This window comes from Vicugna pacos, unplaced genomic scaffold (assembly GCF_048564905.1).
Source record: "Vicugna pacos unplaced genomic scaffold, VicPac4 scaffold_20, whole genome shotgun sequence".
Classification (NCBI taxonomy): domain Eukaryota; kingdom Metazoa; phylum Chordata; class Mammalia; order Artiodactyla; family Camelidae; genus Vicugna; species Vicugna pacos.
The window spans coordinates 6,194,956-6,211,043 of NW_027328741.1; the positions used below are offsets into that span (position 1 = coordinate 6,194,956).

General features: G+C 45.2%; 3 long non-coding RNA genes across 3 annotated transcripts; all 3 read left to right on the plus strand.

Moving 5' to 3' along the window:
- The first annotated feature begins 254 nt into the window (after positions 1-254).
- LOC140694118 (uncharacterized) lies at positions 255-5,186 on the plus strand. The gene is made up of 3 exons (XR_012069872.1): positions 255-415; positions 4,782-4,852; positions 5,061-5,186. It is a non-coding gene; the product is annotated as an uncharacterized lncRNA (long non-coding RNA).
- Positions 5,187-5,547: 361 nt separating this feature from the next.
- Positions 5,548-10,497, plus strand: LOC140694122 (uncharacterized). Its single transcript, XR_012069876.1, has 3 exons — positions 5,548-5,706; positions 10,078-10,148; positions 10,357-10,497. It is a non-coding gene; the product is annotated as an uncharacterized lncRNA (long non-coding RNA).
- A 344-nt stretch (positions 10,498-10,841) lies between these two features.
- On the plus strand, positions 10,842-15,805 carry LOC140694116 (uncharacterized). Its single transcript, XR_012069870.1, has 3 exons — positions 10,842-11,002; positions 15,376-15,446; positions 15,655-15,805. It is a non-coding gene; the product is annotated as an uncharacterized lncRNA (long non-coding RNA).
- The last annotated feature ends 283 nt before the right edge of the window (positions 15,806-16,088 follow it).

The window sequence follows — 16,088 nt, forward strand, 5'->3', positions numbered from 1 at the left end:
GGCCAGCTTCTCTTCGTGTCTCCCCTAAAGTCGACTTCACCAGGACTGGGCAAGTCTGAAAGTACCTCGGAGCCTGACCAGTAAGCTGATGACAGGCAGATCTTCCACTGTCTGCCCTTTCAGGTTCTGGAAACTGACCTGTGACCTCAGGTCTTTGGGCAGCAGCAGTATCTCGAACTTACACAGCTTCCCGGACCAAACACCTAAGCCAAGCTCCACAGAGGGCGGCAGCCCCTCCATCACACTGATCCACCCACAGAACTCTGCCCGGTTACCTAGGATCCAACAGCCACAACAAGCCTCGCGGTAAACACCAACATTCCACCTGGAATCCAACCGCTAACTGCCATCCCCAATGGCTGCTGCATCTTGTCAGTGTTGGGGGAGGGGCTGCATCCGACGAGAGGTTCCTAAGGTAAATGAGATTCTACCCACTAGCGTCCCATGGGCCTTTCTTCTTCCCTCTTTCCTTTTGTTCAGAGCTCTATGCACAGTACCAATGGAGGGAAGTGTGTCCCTTTTCAGTTGATGGTTTCACACGTCTTTAAACTTTCTAACAGTTCACAGTACACAGGGACCCACTAAAGGAGACTTATGTTCCTATAATATCCGTACACCCGGAATACATATGCGTCGCCTGATTTCTGCTGAAACACCCACACTCTCAGGACATGGATCCATTGGATTCATGGGGGCTGAAATTCCAAGAAATGAAACCAACCCCAATGTGCACTTTGCTGTCGGTCTCTTTTGCACTTAGTACACTTTGGCAGAGCTACTTGCCTTTGTTATAGGCTTCTTACATTTCTTCTCTACGTAGCCTAGAATATGGCATTCCTTCATCCTGTTGGAAGACATACAAGTCTACATCACGGACTAGGAAACCATTTGATTCCAAATCGGCATTAGTGTTAGGTCACGATATGCTCTTATGAATCAAAATTTACGAATATGAATGCACGCTTCTGATTTCCGAATACAAGTGTGCTGAGTACATGCAAGCCACGATACTGGGTCGATGCGTTCTGAATGACCCTTGACCTCACCTTGAGTATTTTCTTTTGAATAATCATGGTTCCCTTTGTATATGTCAGCCAACCATACCATTTTGGTGCTTGTTTGTTGGTTTGATTCTTTGTTGGTCTTCTTCTCGCTTGTTTTGCAAACACGTCAGGCCATGCATCTCTCCTTTCGCTTCAAACAGAGTCAAATAAGCTGATTCACTTAAGAGAGTGCTTCCAATCACCTATGATTTCCTGCTTCCCTCTCCCATCTTTAGGGTTTTGATGTCCTCCTTAAGTTCTTCTTTCTTCTCTGCCACACATGCTCTTCTTGCATTTCCAATAATGGTTTCTTCTTTCCATTCCATCTTGCTGCTTTTCTATTCAGGGGAGTTTTCTCAACCTTTCTTTTAGAAAAACTTTTGAACTGCTGAATTCTTTTAAGATATGCCGGTCTGTAGAATTCTCTAGCTCTGCCGTTATTAGAAACGGTGGTCATGGGTCATAGTCTACACTAGGTGGCAGCATTTGGCCATTCAGGATATGGTCTGTGTCCTGGCACTCCTCCCTGTCCTGCAATATTGCTGCCGAGATATCAGCTGAAACCCCTCTGGAGGTTTCCTTGTGACTATGTTGTTTCCTCCAGGTGCATTTTAAATCACTCGGATATTCGTGAACTTTGTTGATTTGAATCATACAGCTGCTGGTAGGTCTATTGGGATTCCACCTCCTTCGGATGCTGTGTAATTCCTGAATTCGCATAGATGATTCTTTCTTGGCTTTCAGCAAGTTTCAGTCTGATTTTTCTACAGATAAATTTTCAGACACTTTTTGTTTCTTTATCTCTTGCTTTTCCATCTGGGACTCATGATTTCTATTCTTTCATGCCCTGTCTTAACCCAGGGTTCAACTGCAATGTTTTCATTTGTTTGCACTTGCTTTCCTATGTCTGCTTCTGACCGAGGTTTTTCTCTTCCCCTGTCTTCACAGTCATTCACGCGTCCCTCTGCATTATCTAGTCTGCTAAGGACTGAATTTTAGCCCTGATATTATCACAACCATTGAGTTTCCTGATATTTTTGGCTCGTGTTGAGACTTTCTCTTCCCCTTTTCTGGTATTCTGCCTTTTGTGATTCTGAGACACTGGTGTTCTTCAGTGTTTTCCTGACCTTCATTTTCAACACTTGTTCTGGATAGCGTTTTGCAGACTAGTTGTTTGAAAGCTTATCTTTTGCGCCTTCAATATCTTTGGAACTGAAAATGGTACTTCCTGTTTCTTTTACTGTTCTTCTTCATCTCTACTGGTCAGGTAATATCAGGTATCTAATGTAGACTTCTAGGGCTTTGTTAATTGAAAATTTTAGACTCTTGTCTCTACGCAATTCCATGGGATTTCTGTGAGGACAATTTCTCCTAGGCATTGATGCCATAACCTATACCTGTGTGTGTTGTTTGGTATATCTCCAATTGTTGGTGTTGCATTAGTTGTGATGAACAACCCATACTACTTCGATTAGCATAACTTCATTTTGATTATACTTATCTCACACTACTGAAAGTGCACAGGACACTTCCTCTTGTGGAAATGAAGCTTCTAAAAGTTCTCAGCTCTGCATTCTTCTCTATGTCATTTTGGAGTGTTTCCAAAACAGCAAACTGAGAGTGCTCTGCTGCTTTTTATTGCCACGGGAATGTCCCAATGAAATCAGTTCTTTCCAGAGCTTCTCTGTCTACAGAAACACCAGTGGAAGCATATCTATGGATGTCACATATCAGGGCCTGCTGGAATGATCCCGCAGACCTTCCTTGTTGTCCTAGGTGCCGTACCGTGCCGGTGCCATCCAAAATGTAGCATCCGCTTTTGGGAGATAGTGCTGAAGGGAATGCTTCCTCTTCTCACGCTGTGGACTTGGACCACTCTCCCTTGTCCTCTCATCCTTGTGGCACGGGTGCACGAAGGCAACCACAGAGTTGTTGCGCATCCTGTGACTCAAACCAAACCATAATCCCAGCCCAGGTTATGAATGTAGCATATCCTAAGGCTTTTCATTCTGATTTCAAATTCAAGGCCCCCTGGATCCCTCAGACCAGATGCACGATATCTCTGATTCAGCCCCACACGTGCTCTATTGGCAAAATTCCCAATTGGTCCCTGGTCCTGCAGATGTACTGGGTGTGGCCATGGGACATATCGGTAATCGCAACCGCGCGACCAGTGTGGTTGATTTATTATTGTACACAGTTCGGTATGCTCTCTTGATTCGACCCACCACATCCCACAACGCACTCCAGATCCATGAGACTCAGCGTGTGCCATCATCCGTAGCTCTATGCCTCACTGACCATTGCCTCTGCTACCTCAAATTTGGCAGCTGGGATCTTGGTCTCAGAATTAACTGTGGGGATATTTTGCGCTGGTTTCTTTGAGTTCTCTCAGCCAAGCATCTGCTGTGCACTCTTGTAAATCTCAGCACATCACCTTCAAACCCATGTCTCCTGTCCGCTTGAGAGTGTGCGTCCAAGTTAAACAGAGTTTCACCCTTGTTGCTCCATCACCAGGGGTCCGAACCTGCACTGGTTTCCATTCCCTGCTTTGCATTCTCCTGCTTCCAGGTGTCCTGAGGCCTCATCCTGTCTTTGGGAGTAACAGACCTCTCTTCGGCCAGTGTCCTATGCTAAGGGCTGGGTGAGTGGATGTTTCCATTGCTCTGTACATGGGAGCGAGTGAGTGCAGGTTGCACTTCTTCTCTGCCAACTGGGCATCGATGAATCAACACTATCCAGATACATTTCACAGAAATGTGATATTTGCTTAGCTCTTTGTTTCTATACAGCCGTGGTGGGAGGGATTGTCCGAAGACAACTATTTTGACATTGTGTTGATATCCCATTTGCAGTCTTTAAGAAGTTTAACAGAACTCATTTACATGTTTTGGGAGTTATACGAAAATGGAGTTATTTTTTGAAACACACTAAATCGACCTAGAAGCCAGACTTGTCAATTTTGGTAACATTGTGTCAGCTCTACGGAAAAGCTAGACAGATAGAATGCAAACTAGCAGTCCAAACTGTTCAAGGGGTCATGTCAGCTCTTTAAGGTTGAAGCCTCCGAAACCAACAGGAACCATGAAATAACTTTTGGAAACATGGAATAACCCCCAACCTTGGATACACTTGTGCATGTGGTGCCCTGTATCCCAATGACACCTACTGGCCAATGTTGGCATTTCAAGGGGTAACATCCCTCTCTAGGAAAATACAAGAGGAAACAACCCAAATATATACATTTAGGTTTGAATCCAAAAGCACCTAGAGGCATTCTAGCTAGGAGAATCCTGCTGCAGTTATGCTAGTCTATTGAGAACCAGGTGTTTTTCTATCAGTGTTGAGAACGCTTAATCATCCGATCCTGTAGTTTAAAGCCATTTAACGCAACCAAGTCTGCACCCCCATGATATAGTGCCCCCGGGGGCTTGACTCAAGTGAAAGACAATCCACATAAGCTGTGTCTTTAATGTCATTGGCGACTTTTACAGTTCAGTTCACTTTCTGACTTGTACTATTTACCTTCACTGTCTTGAAAAACTGAAGCCTAATACAGATTCATGTTCAGTCAAAGATTCCCCTCACTTACCACACTCCCTTCACCCCAGGGAAGACATACACAACATTTGCTGAATCTAGCGGAAGGACATCGTTTCTAGGTGTGAGCTAAGTATTCAATTTTATCTATTTCAGCCGAGACTATTTGACCTTTAAGGTGTTCACTGTTGTTCACAGAGAGTGAAGCTGGAGGAACTCTGATTCTAGGAGGGGCTTGCTCTTCTCGTAATGGCTTCATTGCAGCTCAGGTACTGATCCTTCAAAATGGATGCCTGAGTGGAGGGGAGGCAAGGGCAAGTGCTCACTAGCTAGGCCCAAACCTGGGAAAAGGCTTACCTGGGCTTGTTGAATTTTGGTCTGAATGGCTTGGGAATGCCCCTTGGGACGTGTGGATTCTCACGACCTCTTCCAAGAACAGGAGCGTTTTGATCATCTCTGCCATTTCTTCTCCTTCAGACGTCAGGGACCTTGGACCCGTTATTGGAGAAGAGAATTGAGGAACTTCCTCAAGTCCACGTTGGCACTCCGTATGTTTCTGCCTGTATCAGTGAGTTTCAATATGTCTCATGAATGTCTTTTGAGCCTGGTATCCTCTACAGCTGTCTCCACGCCAGTATTCTCCATTGTAGCAGAACATCTCTCATCCATGTGTTCGCATCTCTCCTCAATCCGTGCAGCCAGCTTATCGGCCAGCTTCTCTTCGTGTCTCCCCTAAAGTCGACTTCACCAGGACTGGGCAAGTCTGAAAGTACCTCGGAGCCTGACCAGTAAGCTGATGACAGGCAGATCTTCCACTGTCTGCCCTTTCAGGTTCTGGAAACTGACCTGTGACCTCAGGTCTTTGGGCAGCAGCAGTATCTCGAACTTACACAGCTTCCCGGACCAAACACCTAAGCCAAGCTCCACAGAGGGCGGCAGCCCCGCCATCACACTGATCCACCCACAGAACTCTGCCCGGTTACCTAGGATCCAACAGCCACAACAAGCCTCGCGGTAAACACCAACATTCCACCTGGAATCCAACCGCTAACTGCCATCCCCAATGGCTGCTGCATCTTGTCAGTGTTGGGGGAGGGGCTGCATCCGACGAGAGGTTCCTAAGGTAAATGAGATTCTACCCACTAGCGTCCCATGGGCCTTTCTTCTTCCCTCTTTCCTTTTGTTCAGAGCTCTATGCACAGTACCAATGGAGGGAAGTGTGTCCCTTTTCAGTTGATGGTTTCACACGTCTTTAAACTTTCTAACAGTTCACAGTACACAGGGACCCACTAAAGGAGACTTATGTTCCTATAATATCGGTACACCCGGAATACATATGCGTCGCCTGAGTTCTGCTGAAACACCCACACTCTCAGGACATGGATCCATTGGATTCATGGGGGCTGAAATTCCAAGAAATGAAACCAACCCCAATGTGCACTTTGCTGTCGGTCTCTTTTGCACTTAGTACACTTTGGCAGAGCTACTTGCCTTTGTTATAGGCTTCTTACATTTCTTCTCTACGTAGCCTAGAATATGGCATTCCTTCATCCTGTTGGAAGACATACAAGTCTACATCACGGACTAGGAAACCATTTGATTCCAAATCGGCATTAGTGTTAGGTCACGATATGCTCTTATGAATCAAAATTTACGAATATGAATGCACGCTTCTGATTTCCGAATACAAGTGTGCTGAGTACATGCAAGCCACGATACTGGGTCGATGCGTTCTGAATGACCCTTGACCTCACCTTGAGTATTTTCTTTTGAATAATCATGGTTCCCTTTGTATATGTCAGCCAACCATACCATTTTGGTGCTTGTTTGTTGGTTTGATTCTTTGTTGGTCTTCTTCTCGCTTGTTTTGCAAACACGTCAGGCCATGCATCTCTCCTTTCGCTTCAAACAGAGTCAAATAAGCTGATTCACTTAAGAGAGTGCTTCCAATCACCTATGATTTCCTGCTTCCCTCTCCCATCTTTAGGGTTTTGATGTCCTCCTTAAGTTCTTCTTCTTTCTTCTCTGCAACACATGCTCTTCTTGCATTTCCAATAATGGTTTCTTCTTTCCATTCCATCTTGCTGCTTTTCTATTCAGGGGAGTTTTCTCAACCTTTCTTTTAGAAAAACTTTTGAACTGCTGAATTCTTTTAAGATTTGCCGGTCTGTAGAATTCTCTAGCTCTGCCGTTATTTGAAAAGGTGTTCATGTGGCATAGGCTACCCTAGGTGGCAGCATTTGGCTATTCAGGATATGGTCTGTGTCCTGGCACTCCTCCCTGTCCTGCAATATTGCTGCCGAGATATCAGCTGAAACCCCTCTGGAGGTTTCCTTGTGACTATGTTGTTTCCTCCAGGTGCATTTTAAATCACTCGGATATTCGTGAACTTTGTTGATTTGAATCATACAGCTGCTGGTAGGTCTATTGGGATTCCACCTCCTTCGGATGCTGTGTAATTCCTGAATTCGCATAGATGATTCTTTCTTGGCTTTCAGCAAGTTTCAGTCTGATTTTTCTACAGATAAATTTTCAGACACTTTTTGTTTCTTTATCTCTTGCTTTTCCATCTGGGACTCATGATTTCTATTCTTTCATGCCCTGTCTTAACCCAGGGTTCAACTGCAATGTTTTCATTTGTTTGCACTTGCTTTCCTATGTCTGCTTCTGACCGAGGTTTTTCTCTTCCCCTGTCTTCACAGTCATTCACGCGTCCCTCTGCATTATCTAGTCTGCTTAGGACTGAACTTTAGCCTTGATATAATCACATCCATTGAGTTTCCTGATATTTTTTGGCTCGTCTTTAGACATTCTCTTAAACTTTTCTGGTATTCTGCCTTTTGTGATTCTGAGACAGTGGTGTTAATCAGTGTTTTCCTGACCTTCATTTTCAACACTTGTTCTGGATAGCGTTTTGCAGACTAGTTGTTTGAAAGCTTATCTTTTGCGCCTTCAATATCTTTGGAACTGAAAATGGTACTTCCTGTTTCTTTTACTGTTCTTCTTCATCTCTACTGGTCAGGTAATATCAGGTATCTAATGTAGACTTCTAGGGCTTTGTTAATTGAAAATTTTAGACTCTTGTCTCTACGCAATTCCATGGGATTTCTGTGAGGACAATTTCTCCTAGGCATTGATGCCATAACCTGTACCTGTGTGTGTTGTTTGGTATATCTCCAATTGCTGGTGTTGCATTAGTTGTGATGAACAACCCATACTACTTCGATTAGCATAACTTCATTTTGATTATACTTATCTCACACTTCTGAAAGTGCACAGGACACTTCCTCTTGTGGAAATGAAGCTTCTAAAAGTTCTCAGCTCTGCATTCTTCTCTATGTCATTTTGGAGTGTTTCCAAAACAGCAAACTGAGAGTGCTCTGCTGCTTTTTATTGCCACGGGAATGTCCCAATGAAATCAGTTCTTTCCAGAGCTTCTCTGTCTACAGAAACACCAGTGGAAGCATATCTATGGATGTCACATATCAGGGCCTGCTGGAATGATCCCGCAGACCTTCCTTGTTTTCCTAGGTGCCGTACCGTGCCGGTGCCATCCAAAATGTAGCATCCGCTTTTGGGAGATAGTGCTGAAGGGAATGCTTCCTCTTCTCACGCTGTGGACTTGGACCACTCTCCCTTGTCCTCTCATCCTTGTGGCACGGGTGCACGAAGGCAACCACAGAGTTGTTGCGCATCCTGTGACTCAAACCAAACCATAATCCCAGCCCAGGTTATGAATGTAGCATATCCTAAGGCTTTTCATTCTGATTTCAAATTCAAGGCCCCCTGGATCCCTCAGACCAGATGCACGATATCTCTGATTCAGCCCCACACGTGCTCTATTGGCAAAATTCCCAATTGGTCCCTGGTCCTGCAGATGTACTGGGTGTGGCCATGGGACATATCGGTAATCGCAACCGCGCGACCAGTGTGGTTGATTTATTATTGGTACACAGTTCGGTTTGCTCTCTTGATTCGACCCACCACATCCCACAACGCACTCCAGATCCCTGAGACTCAGCGTGTGCCATCATCCGTAGCTCTATGCCTCACTGACCATTGCCTCTGCTACCTCAAATTTGGCAGCTGGGATCTTGGTCTCAGAATTAACTGTGGGGATATTTTGCGCTGGTTTCTTTGAGTTCTCTCAGCCAAGCATCTGCTGTGCACTCTTGTAAATCTCAGCACATCACCTTCAAACCCATGTCTCCTGTCCGCTTGAGAGTGTGAGTCCAAGTTAAACAGAGTTTCACCCTCGTTGCTCCATCACCAGGGGTCCGAACCTGCACTGGTTTCCATTCCCTGCTTTGCATTCTCCTGCTTCCAGGTGTCCTGAGGCCTCATCCTGTCTTTGGGAGTAACAGACCTCTCTTCGGCCAGTGTCCTATGCTAAGGGCTGGGTGAGTGGATGTTTCCATTGCTCTGTACATGGGAGCGAGTGAGTGCAGGTTGCACTTCTTCTCTGCCAACTGGGCATCGATGAATCAACACTATCCAGATACATTTCACAGAAATGTGATATTTGCTTAGCTCTTTGTTTCTATACAGCCGTGGTGGGAGGGATTGTCCGAAGACAACTATTTTGACATTGTGTTGATATCCCATTTGCAGTCTTTAAGAAGTTTAACAGAACTCATTTACATGTTTTGGGAGTTATACGAAAATGGAGTTATTTTTTGAAACACACTAAATCGACCTAGAAGCCAGACTTGTCAATTTTGGTAACATTGTGTCAGCTCTACGGAAAAGCTAGACAGATAGAATGCAAACTAGCAGTCCAAACTGTTCAAGGGGTCATGTCAGCTCTTTAAGGTTGAAGCCTCCGAAACCAACAGGAACCATGAAATAACTTTTGGAAACATGGAATAACCCCCAACCTTGGATACACTTGTGCATGTGGTGCCCTGTATCCCAATGACACCTACTGGCCAATGTTGGCATTTCAAGGGGTAACATCCCTCTCTAGGAAAATACAAGAGGAAACAACCCAAATATATACATTTAGGTTTGAATCCAAAAGCACCTAGAGGCATTCTAGCTAGGAGAATCCTGCTGCAGTTATGCTAGTCTATTGAGAACCAGGTGTTTTTCTATCAGTGTTGAGAACGCTTAATCATCCGATCCTGTAGTTTAAAGCCATTTAACGCAACCAAGTCTGCACCCCCATGATATAGTGCCCCCGGGGGCTTGACTCAAGTGAAAGACGATCCACATAAGCTGTGTCATTAATGTCATTGGCGACTTTTACAGTTCAGTTCACTTTCTGACTGGCACTGTTTACCTTCACTGTCTTGAAAAACTGAAGCCTAATACAGATTCATGTTCAGTCAAAGATTCCCCTCACTTACCACACTCCCTTCACCCCAGGGAAGACATACACAACATTTGCTGAATCTAGCGGAAGGACATCGTTTCTAGGTGTGAGCTAAGTATTCAATTTTATCTATTTCAGCCGAGACTATTTGACCTTTAAGGTGTTCACTGTTGTTCACAGAGAGTGAAGCTGGAGGAACTCTGATTCTAGGAGGGGCTTGCTCTTCTCGTAATGGCTTCATTGCAGCTCAGGTACTGATCCTTCAAAATGGATGCCTGAGTGGAGGGGAGGCAAGGGCAAGTGCTCACTAGCTAGGCCCAAACCTGGGAAAAGGCTTACCTGGGCTTGTTGAATTTTGGTCTGAATGGCTTGGGAATGCCCCTTGGGACGTGTGGATTCTCACGACCTCTTCCAAGAACAGGAGCGTTTTGATCATCTCTGCCATTTCTTCTCCTTCAGACGTCAGGGACCTTGGACCCGTTATTGGAGAAGAGAATTGAGGAACTTCCTCAAGTCCACGTTGGCACTCCGTATGTTTCTGCCTCTATCAGTGAGTTTCAATATGTCTCATGAATGTCTTTTGAGCCTGGTATCCTCTACAGCTGTCTCCACGCCAGTATTCTCCATTGTAGCAGAACATCTCTCATCCATGTGTTCGCATCTCTCCTCAATCCGTGCAGCCAGCTTATCGGCCAGCTTCTCTTCGTGTCTCCCCTAAAGTCGACTTCACCAGGACTGGGCAAGTCTGAAAGTACCTCGGAGCCTGACCAGTAAGCTGATGACAGGCAGATCTTCCACTGTCTGCCCTTTCAGGTTCTGGAAACTGACCTGTGACCTCAGGTCTTTGGGCAGCAGCAGTATCTCGAACTTACACAGCTTCCCGGACCAAACACCTAAGCCAAGCTCCACAGAGGGCGGCAGCCCCGCCATCACACTGATCCACCCACAGAACTCTGCCCGGTTACCTAGGATCCAACAGCCACAACAAGCCTCGCGGTAAACACCAACATTCCACCTGGAATCCAACCGCTAACTGCCATCCCCAATGGCTGCTGCATCTTGTCAGTGTTGGGGGAGGGGCTGCATCCGACGAGAGGTTCCTAAGGTAAATGTGATTCTACCCACTAGCGTCCCATGGGCCTTTCTTCTTCCCTCTTTCCTTTTGTTCAGAGCTCTATGCACCGTACCAATGGAGGGAAGTGTGTCCCTTTTCAGTTGATGGTTTCACACGTCTTTAAACTTTCTAACAGTTCACAGTACACAGGGACCCACTAAAGGAGACTTATGTTCCTATAATATCCGTACACCCGGAATACATATGCGTCGCCTGATTTCTGCTGAAACACCCACACTCTCAGGACATGGATCCATTGGATTCATGGGGGCTGAAATTCCAAGAAATGAAACCAACCCCAATGTGCACTTTGCTGTCGGTCTCTTTTGCACTTAGTACACTTTGGCAGAGCTACTTGCCTTTGTTATAGGCTTCTTACATTTCTTCTCTACGTAGCCTAGAATATGGCATTCCTTCATCCTGTTGGAAGACATACAAGTCTACATCACGGACTAGGAAACCATTTGATTCCAAATCGGCATTAGTGTTAGGTCACGATATGCTCTTATGAATCAAAATTTACGAATATGAATGCACGCTTCTGATTTCCGAATACAAGTGTGCTGAGTACATGCAAGCCACGATACTGGGTCGATGCGTTCTGAATGACCCTTGACCTCACCTTGAGTATTTTCTTTTGAATACTCATGGTTCCCTTTGTATATGTCAGCCAACCATACCATTTTGGTGCTTGTTTGTTGGTTTGATTCTTTGTTGGTCTTCTTCTCGCTTGTTTTGCAAACACGTCAGGCCATGCATCTCTCCTTTCGCTTCAAACAGAGTCAAATAAGCTGATTCACTTAAGAGAGTGCTTCCAATCACCTATGATTTCCTGCTTCCCTCTCCCATCTTTAGGGTTTTGATGTCCTCCTTAAGTTCTTCTTCTTTCTTCTCTGCCACACATGCTCTTCTTGCATTTCCAATAATGGTTTCTTCTTTCCATTCCATCTTGCTGCTTTTCTATTCCGGGGAGTATTCTCAACCTTCCTTTTAGAAGAAGTTTTGAACTGCTGAATTCTTTTAAGATTTGCCGGTCTGTAGAATTCTCTAGCTCTGCCGTTATTAGAAACGGTGGTCATGGGTCATAGGCTACCCTAGGTGGCAGCATTTGGCCATTCAGGATATGGTCTGTGTCCTGGCACTCCTCCCTGTCCTGCAATATTGCTGCCGAGATATCAGCTGAAACCCCTCTGGAGGTTTCCTTGTGACTATGTTGTTTCCTCCAGGTGCATTTTAAATCACTCGGATATTCGTGAACTTTGTTGATTTGAATCATACAGCTGCTGGTAGGTCTATTGGGATTCCACCTCCTTCGGATGCTGTGTAATTCCTGAATTCGCATAGATGATTCTTTCTTGGCTTTCAGCAAGTTTCAGTCTGATTTTTCTACAGATAAATTTTCAGACATTTTTTGTTTCTTTATCTCTTGCTTTTCCATCTGGGACTCATGATTTCTATTCTTTCATGCCCTGTCTTAACCCAGGGTTCAACTGCAATGTTTTCATTTGTTTGCACTTGCTTTCCTATGTCTGCTTCTGACCGAGGTTTTTCTCTTCCCCTGTCTTCACAGTCATTCACGCGTCCCTCTGCATTATCTAGTCTGCTTAGGACTGAACTTTAGCCTTGATATAATCACATCCATTGAGTTTCCTGATATTTTTTGGCTCGTCTTTAGACATTCTCTTAAAGTTTTCTGGTATTCTGCCTTTTGTGATTCTGAGACACTGGTGTGCTTCAGTGTTTTCCTGACCTTCATTTTCAACACTTGTTCTGGATAGCGTTTTGCAGACTAGTTGTTTGAAAGCTTATCTTTTGCGCCTTCAATATCTTTGGAACTGAAAATGGTACTTCCTGTTTCTTTTACTGTTCTTCTTCATCTCTACTGGTCAGGTAATATCAGGTATCTAATGTAGACTTCTAGGGCTTTGTTAATTGAAAATTTTAGACTCTTGTCTCTACGCAATTCCTTGGGATTTCTGTGAGGACAATTTCTCCTAGGCATTGATGCCATAACCTGTACCTGTGTGTGTTGTTTAGTATATCTCCAATTGCTGGTGTTGCATTAGTTGTGATGAACAACCCATACTACTTCGATTAGCATAACTTCATTTTGATTATACTTATCTCACACTTCTGAAAGTGCACAGGACACTTCCTCTTGTGGAAATGAAGCTTCTAAAAGTTCTCAGCTCTGCATTCTTCTCTATGTCATTTTGGAGTGTTTCCAAAACAGCAAACTGAGGGTGCTCTGCTGCTTTTTATTGCCACGGGAATGTCCCAATGAAATCAGTTCTTTCCAGAGCTTCTCTGTCTACAGAAACACCAGTGGAAGCATATCTATGGATGTCACATATCAGGGCCTGCTGGAATGATCCCGCAGACCTTCCTTGTTGTCCTAGGTGCCGTACCGTGCCGGTGCCATCCAAAATGTAGCATCCGCTTTTGGGAGATAGTGCTGAAGGGAATGCTTCCTCTTCTCACGCTGTGGACTTGGACCACTCTTCCTTGTCCTCTCATCCTTGTGGCACGGGTGCACGAAGGCAACCACAGAGTTGTTGCGCATCCTGTGACTCAAACCAAACCATAATCCCAGCCCAGGTTATGAATGTAGCATATCCTAAGGCTTTTCATTCTGATTTCAAATTCAAGGCCCCCTGGATCCCTCAGACCAGATGCACGATATCTCTGATTCAGCCCCACACGTGCTCTATTGGCAAACTTCCCAATTGGTCCCTGGTCCTGCAGATGTACTGGGTGTGGCCATGGGACATATCGGTAATCGCAACCGCGCGACCAGTGTGGTTGATTTATTATTGGTACACAGTTCGGTTTGCTCTCTTGATTCGACCCACCACATCCCACAACGCACTCCAGATCCCTGAGACTCAGCGTGTGCCATCATCGGTAGCTCTATGCCTCACTGACCATTGCCTCTGCTACCTCAAATTTGGCAGCTGGGATCTTGGTCTCAGAATTAACTGTAGGGATATTTTGCGCTGGTTTCTTTGAGTTCTCTCAGCCAAGCATCTGCTGTGCACTCTTGTAAATCTCAGCACATCACCTTCAAACCCATGTCTCCTGTCCGCTTGAGAGTGTGCGTCCAAGTTAAACAGAGTTTCACCCTCGTTGCTCCATCACCAGGGGTCCGAACCTGCACTGGTTTCCATTCCCTGCTTTGCATTCTCCTGCTTCCAGGTGTCCTGAGGCCTCATCCTGTCTTTGGGAGTAACAGACCTCTCTTCGGCCAGTGTCCTATGCTAAGGGCTGGGTGAGTGGATGTTTCCATTGCTCTGTACATGGGAGCGAGTGAGTGCAGGTTGCACTTCTTCTCTGCCAACTGGGCATCGATGAATCAACACTATCCAGATACATTTCACAGAAATGTGATATTTGCTTAGCTCTTTGTTTCTATACAGCCGTGGTGGGAGGGATTGTCCGAAGACAACTATTTTGACATTGTGTTGATATCCCATTTGCAGACTTTAAGAAGTTTAACAGAACTCATTTATATGTTTTGGGAGTTATACGAAAATGGAGTTATTTTTTGAAACACACTAAATCGACCTAGAAGCCAGACTTGTCAATTTTGGTAACATTGTGTCAGCTCTACGGAAAAGCTAGACAGATAGAATGCAAACTAGCAGTCCAAACTGTTCAAGGGGTCATGTCAGCTCTTTAAGGTTGAAGCCTCCGAAACCAACAGGAACCATGAAATAACTTTTGGAATCATGGAATAACCCCCAACCTTGGATACACTTGTGCATGTGGTGCCCTGTATCCCAATGACACCTACTGGCCAATGTTGGCATTTCAAGGGGTAACATCCCTCTCTAGGAAAATACAAGAGGAACCAAACCAAATATATACATTTAGGTTTGAATCCAAAAGCACCTAGAGGCATTCTAGCTAGGAGAATCCTGCTGCAGTTATGCTAGTCTATTGAGAACCAGGTGTTTTTCTATCAGTGTTGAGAACGCTTAATCATCCGATCCTGTAGTTTAAAGCCATTTAACGCAACCAAGTCTGCACCCCCATGATATAGTGCCCCCGGGGGCTTGACTCAAGTGAAAGACGATCCACATAAGCTGTGTCTTTAATGTCATTGGCGACTTTTACAGTTCAGTTCACTTTCTGACTGGCACTATTTACCTTCACTGTCTTGAAAAACTGAAGCCTAATACAGATTCATGTTCAGTCAAAGATTCCCCTCACTTACCACACTCCCTTCACCCCAGGGAAGACATAAACACAACATTTGCTGAATCTAGCGGAAGGACATCGTTTCTAGGTGTGAGCTAAGTATTCAATTTTATCTATTTCAGCCGAGACTATTTGACCTTTAAGGTGTTCACTGTTGTTCACAGAGAGTGAAGCTGGAGGAACTCTGATTCTAGGAGGGGCTTGCTCTTCTCGTAATGGCTTCATTGCAGCTCAGGTACTGATCCTTCAAAATGGATGCCTGAGTGGAGGGGAGGCAAGGGCAAGTGCTCACTAGCTAGGCCCAAACCTGGGAAAAGGCTTACCTGGGCTTGTTGAATTTTGGTCTGAATGGCTTGGGAATGCCCCTTGGGACGTGTGGATTCTCACGACCTCTTCCAAGAACAGGAGCGTTTTGATCATCTCTGCCATTTCTTCTCCTTCAGACGTCAGGGACCTTGGACCCGTTATTGGAGAAGAGAATTGAGGAACTTCCTCAAGTCCACGTTGGCACTCCGTATGTTTCTGCCTGTATCAGTGAGTTTCAATATGTCTCATGAATGTCTTTTGAGCCTGGTATCCTCTACAGCTGTCTCCACGCCAGTATTCTCCATTGTAGCAGAACATCTCTCATCCATGTGTTCGCATCTCTCCTCAATCCGTGCAGCCAGCTTATCGGCCAGCTTCTCTTCGTGTCTCCCCTAAAGTCGACTTCACCAGGACTGGGCAAGTCTGAAAGTACCTCGGAGCCTGACCAGTAAGCTGATGACAGGCAGATCTTCCACTGTCTGCCCTTTCAGGTTCTGGAAACTGACCTGTGACCTCAGGTCTTTGGGCAGCAGCAGTATCTCGAACTTACACAGCTTCCCGGACCAAACAC